The following is a 7,781-nucleotide window of genomic DNA, read 5'->3' as shown; positions in this document are numbered from 1 at the left end:
AAGAGGAGAGCAAGAGTGGCAGAAGGCTAGTGGGAAATCGATCTGGCATTTCTGTGTGCAGCTTCTGCCTCTTGATCACACTACTGGCTCTTAGGATTGGCTCGTTCTTTATAAGGGAGGACACTCCTTACTGACACTAGTCCAGCTATGGGGCAGTAGCTGGGCTGCAAGGGCATATGCATGCTGTGTTTCCCACTTCTGGGGAAAGCCTTTGCCTTCTTAGCTTTCAAGATGAGGTCTGCCTCCCCACCTGTGTGGGGGAAGCACAGTCAAAGAGCCAGAAGACATTTCTCACGTGCTCCATTCTTTCCCTTCCTGTTTCCACAGTTCATGAAATTATATGAATGTAGACGAAGTGGCCTTATACTGAATCAGACCCTCAGTCCATCAAAGTCAGTATTGTCTACTCAGACTGGCAGCAGCTCTCCAGGGTCTCAAGCGGAGGTTTTTCACGCCTACTTGCCTGGACCCTTTTAGTTGGAGATGCCAGGGATTGAACCTGGGACCTTCTGCTTTCCAAGCAGATGCTCTACCACTGAGCCACCATCCCCTCTATCTCCATCACCTACTGCCTGGACCCTTTTTAGTTGGAGATGCCGGGAATTGAACCTGGAACCTTCTGCTTACCAAGCAGATGCTCTACTACGTAGCTACCATCCCTCCCTATGTGCAAGGAGCAGCATATTTGTTTAAATAGTACACCTTTTCCCACCCCAGGAGTTCTACTAAAAAATTCCCATACCGAAGTGAGGATGTAGCAATCCCATGAAGTATATTCAGTGAGAGCAGGGCTTTTCTTTTTGTAGCAGGAACTCCTTTACATACTAGGCCACACACACCCTCGATGTAGCCAATCCTCCTGGAGCTTACGGTAGGCCCTGCACTAAGAGTCCTGTAAGCTCTTGGAGGATTGGCTACATCAAGAGTGCAGCCTAATATGCAAAGGAGTTCCTGCTACCAAAAAATATCCCTGAGTGCAAGGGAAGTTGGGATTGGTCATCTTCATGTTGAAGCTTAGGGGGAGGGATGGTGGCTCAGTGGTAGAGCATCTGCTTGGAAAGCAGAAGGTCCCAGGTTCAACCCCCGGCATCTCCAACTAAAAAGGGTCTAGGCAAATTGGCATGTAACACCTCAGCTTGAGACCCCGGAGAGCCGCTGCCAGTCTGAGTAGACAAGACTGACTTTGATGGACCGAGGGTCTGATTCAGTATAAGGCAGCTTCATATGTTCATCCTCTATATGACAGCCCTTCAAGTACTTGAAGATGGTGAAGTTTGGGGGAGGAGGGTGGCTCAGTGGCAGAGCATCTGCTTGGGAAGCAGAAGGTCTCAGGTTCAATCCCTGGCATTTCCAAAAAAGGGTCCAGGCAAATAGGTGTGAAAAACCTCAGCTTGAGACGCTGGAGAGCTGCTGCCAGTCTGAGTAGACAATGCTGACTTTGATGGACCCAGGGTCTGATTCAGTAGAAGGCAGCTTCAGATGTTCACATGTTCAAGCAGGACTGCGGAATTCATCCAAGAACAGCATCCCCCCCCCCCCCCCCTTAATACTTCAGCTGTGTACAGAACATGCACTATACCAGGAGTGTCAAACTCAATTGTTATAAGGGCCAGTTCTGACATAAATGAGACCTTGCTGGGCTGGGCCATGTCAGATCGGGCCATGTGTGTACCTATTTAAGATGAGGTAGCAGAGATCTAAATTTTATAAAGAACACAGACAAACATAAATATATATACATATATTTAAAAAAACTGAAACGTTAGCATTCATTGGTTTTAAAGATGCTTTCTTTGTATTTCTCCCATGGGATCCAGGGAACTGGGCAAAGGAAGCTCTGGCTCTTTCCTTCCTTCCCCAGGGGACCGGGGAGGGAGCCTCAGCCAATAGAAGGAAGAGAGGCTTGGCTTAGTAGTTCTGCTTTTGAGAGAGCCTGGCAAAGCAAGGATGTTCCTCCCCCTTCCTCCTCAAGGGAGGAGCCTCAGCCAATGGAGAAAATAGGGTTTTGCTCTGTAACTCCTGTGCGATTGAGCAAGCCTGGCAAAGCAAGCTGTGCTGCAGAAGGAAGCAAGCGAGAGGAAGAAGGAAGCAGATGGCAGCCAGTTGCTCGGGGGCCTGATAGGAGACCTCCGGAGCCTGATTCAGCCCCCAAACTGCATGTTTTGACACCCCTGCACTATACTGTGTGTCAAAGTTCTTCTTTGAAAAGGGAGTCAACATGTATTGTATTCCTGATTGAAATTGCTTTATTTGCCTCCAGTAGTGCCTTAGGAACCAACCGATTTTAGGGTAGAAACTTGGAGACTGAAAAAGTTCCCTTTGTCAGGCATTGGGCATAGGGATGCCAGCCTCCTGAGGGGGATTTGGAATACCCCAGCTCATCTCTAGACTACAGCCATCAGTTCCTCTAGAGAAAATGGATGCTTTGGAGGGTGGACTCCATGGCACTGTTCCCCACTGAGATCCCTGTCCTTCCCAGGCTCCACCCACCCCACCCCCATATCTCCAGGAGGTTCCCAGCCTTGATTTGGCAAGCCTAGCCCCCCTAGGGAGACATAGGAAATCTAATTCAATCAGAGCTCCCTCGTTAGTTAAAGTAAAGGTAGTCCCCTGTGCAAGCAATCGAGTGGTTATCAACCCATGGGGTGATGTCACATCACAACATTTTCACAGCAGACTTTTGTGGGGTGGTTTGCCACTGCCTTCCCCAGTCATCTACACTTTCCCCCCAGCAAGCTGGGTACTCGTTTTACCGAACTCGGAAGGATGGAACGCTGAGTCAACCATGAGCCAGCTGTCTGAACCCAGCTTCCGCCAAGATTGAGCTCAGGTCACGAGCACAGCTTGGACTGCAGTACTGCAGCTGACCACTCTGTACCACGGAGCCCTCCATTGGTTACCTGACAAGAATTTCAGGTATAAGTTTTGAAAGTCAAAGTTCTCTTTGTTAGGTATCTGGCAAGATTTTCAAGATCTAAGCTTTTGAGAGCTGAAGTGAAGATGTTGTTTGTCTCCCAGATGTTACTGGACTCAATCCAGCTGTTCTACTGCAGACGGACATGGCTTTTCGCTGGAACTGAGGAATAAGTGTTCTTAACCTTCAGTGTTGGGAAATCCACAATTAACTTAAAGGCAGTCCAAAATCCCTTTGTTCCCCTTTAAAAAGAGAGGGAGGGAGGGAGGGAGAGAAACACAAAGATGATAGCTTTAAGATGGGCATCTCTAAGCTATCTTTTACATTTCATGCCACACAATGGGGGAAAAAATACAGCATTACAGTGCGAAAGAAATTGATATGCAGAACGAGGGGGGGGGGGGGGAACAGCGGTGCATGATTACTTTCTTTGCTCCCTTCTGCTCCACGCTGACATTCTTTGGTTCTATTGAAGTCTGCCAGAAAGAGTGCTGTTGTCGCCAGGGCTGCCAAACTCCTTGTTTGCCGCTGAATAAAATCAGCTATCTTTCAGCAATCTGCGACCAAGGGATGAGTTAGCTTCAAAGATAAATGAGGAAAAGTCGGCGCTGGAGGGCAATTCCATTCACGGATCCATAGATTCCAGACAGGTGCTCTCGGTGAGATGTTGTTCAATTGAGCCACTAATGCATGCTAACGTTGCCTCTTCAAGATGTTGACCACGGCTCGACTCGCAGGGGCGGGAGAGTGGGGAAGAAAAAGATAATTTTCTTCTTATTTTCAAACCTGTTTATCAGGCTGAGAAAATAACTGCTTTTAGAAAGAAGACTTTTTCTTCTCGTCTGAGTAAATTCTGTTCCAATTTTGTGTTGGCCTCAAGTCAAAGATAACAGCTGTACGCTTGCGGGTTCACTGAACTTTACGAGATTGCCGGTCGCATTTGCTGACTGGAGGGAATAACCAATAATTAGAACATTTTGGGTCATCGTCAGAAGAACTGGATTTTCTCATGTCATGTGGCAACCGCCCCCCCCCCCCCCCCGTTCCTTTCTCTCCTTGATTTCCCTGAATGGGGATCTGGCGGCCATCAAGCATAGAGTCGTGTGAAGATACTGCTGTGAGCTTAGTGAAAATCGTTACAATACCACTACTTCCAGATGGGGTATCTGCCGTATTTACTGACTTTCACGGCTACAAAATGTCTCCACTGCCCTTAATAAGCATTGTACAATGCCTCCCATAACAGTATTTACCTGGTCTTTCTGCCTCTCGAGCTCAGGTTTTGGAAACCCATGTCTCTGTTCTGCTAAGCTTGAATGAGCTTCACTTATATGTCCTCTCCTTGTTTTTGTTAAGCACAGGACTTTTTGTAGCAGGAACTCCTTTGCATATTAGACCACGCACCCCTGATGTAGTCATTGCTCCTAGAGCTTACAGTAGGCCCTGTACTAAGCCCTGTAAGCTCTCGGAGGTTTGGCTACGTCAGGGTGTGTGGTTTAATATGCAAAGGAGTTCCCGCTGCAAAAGAAGCACTGGTCACACACCTCTGATGTCGCCAATCTCCTGGATCTTACAGTCGGCCCTGTACTAAGAGCTTGTACTGTAAGCTCTTGGAGGCTTGGCTACATCAGGGAGTGTGGCCTAATATGCAAAGGAGTTCCTGCTACAAAAAAAGCCCCAGTTCAGCACTACGCCAATTCTATTTCCTGGCTGGTGTGAGATTCAGGGGCATCTCTCTTGTGACCTGGCCCTCAGTATCTCTCTTATCCCTCTAAGGTTGGGGCCTGGAATTACAGTTGATCTCCGGAATGCAGAGATCAGTTCCCCTGGAGAAAATGGCTGCTCTGGAGGGTGGAGAGTCTATGACTGTTATGGACACAGGGCCAGCCCTAGACTGTGGGGCACCCTCGGCAAGGCTAACTTCTGACACCCCACCCCTGTACTGATAGCCTCACCAAGTCACATGGGGGGGCCCAATTTGGTGCTCCCAGATGGCCAGTGCCCATGGCAATCGCCTACTTTGTGCAGTGATAGGATCAGCCCTGGGTGGACAGGTAAACTATATAAACAACCACCAGAAGCAATAAAACTTTCACCTCAATCTTGTTGTATAAGGGCCCTGAAGGATCTTTCTACTTTCCACAGGGCCTGTAAGACTGAATTGTTCCAACAGGCCTTTGATATCTAACCGGGAGAGAACTGCCACCCCACATCATTATAGAGTTACTATGTGATCAACCATCAGAAAAGAAGAACTCGCTTATATTGCAGTGGTACAGCACCACAAAATGGTTTTAAATTGTAACTATGTTTTATTAATTTTAACTTGCAAATGTGAATGTTGTTAGCCGCCCTGAGTCCGCTTGCGGAGAGGGCGGGATAGAAATTTAAAGCAAATAAATAAGTAAATGTGTTCTTTTAGTGAAAGCCAAAATTAGACAAAACTAAAGAACATTTGATACTCGAACCCCCCCACCCACCCCTGCAAAGTCTCTACATCAATCTTTGGAGTACAACTTCCTCATCAAAGTGAACGCAGTGTAGATGTGGGTGGAGTCTTTAGGTCACTTTGTGTTCCACTCGTGAAAGTACGGAGAGAACAAGGAGCCACTTTTGAAAGGAATCCTCACGGTTTCACTTATCAGTTCTACTTCAGCCTTTTTCTCCCAACATTACGTGGACCCACAGCTCTATTTTCTACAACAGGGATCTATGCATGCTCTCATCTGCTACTACCAGCACATCTTTTTGCTTGAAATGACCCCTGCTTGCAATTATCCTATAAAATGCCACCGCTACAGTGGTTCTAACTGCCAGCTGGCTTCTCAAAGACTTCCATCGCTGTTTTGGTAAAGTGCTTCCCTCAGCTTGCTTTTTGAGAGAAGTATCAGTTGGGTTGGGGGGCTAGGTCTCCTCATGGGTGAGTCTGATAGATGTAGACAGGGCTTTTTTGTAGCAGGAACTGCTTTGCATATTGGGCCGCACCCCCCTGATGTAACCAATCCTCCAAGAGCTTAGTGTAGGCCCTGTGCTAAAAGCCCTGTAAGCTCTTGGTGGATTGGCTACATCGGGGGGGGGGGGTGCGGCCTAATATGCAAAGGAGTTCCTGCTACAAAAAAAGCCCTGGACGTAGGGTTCTGTTTCAAAGCTGCCTCGTTTCTTTTTCTGTATCCCATTGCAGAGATGCATCTGTGGGCAGGGGATTGTGGCTCAACGGCAAAGCATCTGCTTTGCATGTAGAAGTCCCGAGGGCTTTTACTTGTAGCAGGAACTCCTTTGCATATTGCCCTGGAAGCTCTTGGAGGATTGGCTACATCAGGGGTGTGTGGCCAGTGCTTTTTTTGTAGAAGGAACTCATTTGTATTTTAGGCCACACACCCTGATGTAGCCAATCCACCAAGAGCTTCCGGGGCTCTTCTTACAGGGCCTACCGTAAGCTCTGGGAGGATTGGCTACATCAGGGGTGTGTGGCCTAATATGCAAAGGAGTTCCTGCTACAACCGCTACAATGTGCTTGTTGTACATTTGCTAGGACTTGCCTTTGAAATTCATCCATCCTTTCATTTGTTTTTCTAATATCTTCCTTTAATCCTGCCTGAATCTCTTCCAAAGCCTCCTGGTTCTGCTTAAAACCCGCCAACATTGTGGCATGTAATTTTTCAACAGCATCCTGATTCAATGCTGAAGTAGCAGATTTCCCTAGGCCAGGAGGGGTAGCTTGGGCTGGTGGTGCTTTCTTAATTTTAGGATCCATTTTAAATGCTGATTTTATCTCTCTTTATGTTCTCCAGTATTATCACAAATACCCCTTTTATGCTTTTCCTTAAATTTGCTAAAGCTTTATGAACCCAAGCAATATTAATATGAGTTCTATAGTTCTATAGTCAAGCTAGGATTTCAATACTTAATTATATCAATAACACAGACAGTATACTGTGGTGGTCAATTTAACCAGAGAGCTCAAAACCCAGAAAAATACAGCAAGGTTATAATCAATTAGATCAAAGTTGTTAGACCAATCAGTTCAATACATTATAATAAACAGTAAAGAAAACAAGAAAAACAAAGTGGAGCCAAATCCGTCTAACTGAGAGTTTCACCTTTGCTCAAAGTTCCAGACTACAAGTCCCAATGAGTTCAGCATTCAACAATTTATAACAACATTCATGGTATCAGTATTCAAATCACCAGGGTAGGAGAAATTAATTCAATTAGTTCAGCGTTGTGTCAAACAACAAGAAAAACAAATAAAACAAAGTAACGTCAGTTCAGTCTAAGCAGATACTTCACCCTTGCTTAGAGTCCCGGACTACAAGTCCCAGAAGTCTTCTCTCCCTTCTTCCTTCTTCCTTCTTCTTCCCAGAAGCCTCTACACCTTTAATGAGTTCTAATCAAGCTTTCAGTGACGCCATATAAAGCCCAAGTAGTTCCAAAACGTGGGCGCAAAGCAAGAAGGCGGCAGTCAAGAGTCTCAAAATGAAACAGGATAATCACCCACTCTTCAAGGAGGAGGCAGCCGCGGCAGGAGCCACTAAGAACCACCTCCCCCTCCTTTCTTCCACTCCGTCCTCCGTTGTCCCTCTTCACACGCTACCAGCCCCCGCCATCTTTCAAGCCTCTGCACTCTCTAGCTCTCCAGCTCTTCCCTTTCTCTCTCTCCGTTCTCCACTCTCCACACTTCCAAAGTTCTCATTCAGTCATTTCTTTTCATCTTTTTATTTATGTCCATCTTTACCACTTCCCCCTCCTTCCTTTCAACCTCCTCCTTCCTTCTTCACGTTCCTCAGTCTTAATTAATTTCCATGCCTTCTGGCCGTCCTCCCCTCTATTACCACTTCACCAAGATAAGAGGGTAAAGATAAAAGGA

At 46.6% G+C, this 7,781-nt stretch overlaps 1 non-coding gene across 1 annotated transcript; it reads right to left on the bottom strand.

Annotated features, from left to right (window-relative positions):
• Window positions 1–478: 478 nt before the first annotated feature.
• TRNAS-GGA (transfer RNA serine (anticodon GGA)) lies at window positions 479–551 on the bottom strand. The gene has a single exon. It is a non-coding gene; the product is annotated as a tRNA-Ser (tRNA).
• Window positions 552–7,781: the final 7,230 nt, after the last annotated feature.

Source organism: Heteronotia binoei, chromosome 3 (assembly GCF_032191835.1).
Source record: "Heteronotia binoei isolate CCM8104 ecotype False Entrance Well chromosome 3, APGP_CSIRO_Hbin_v1, whole genome shotgun sequence".
Taxonomy (NCBI): Eukaryota; Metazoa; Chordata; class Lepidosauria; order Squamata; family Gekkonidae; genus Heteronotia; species Heteronotia binoei.
Note: the sequence above shows the minus strand (reverse complement) of the source record. Positions and strands in the feature narration are given on the sequence as shown.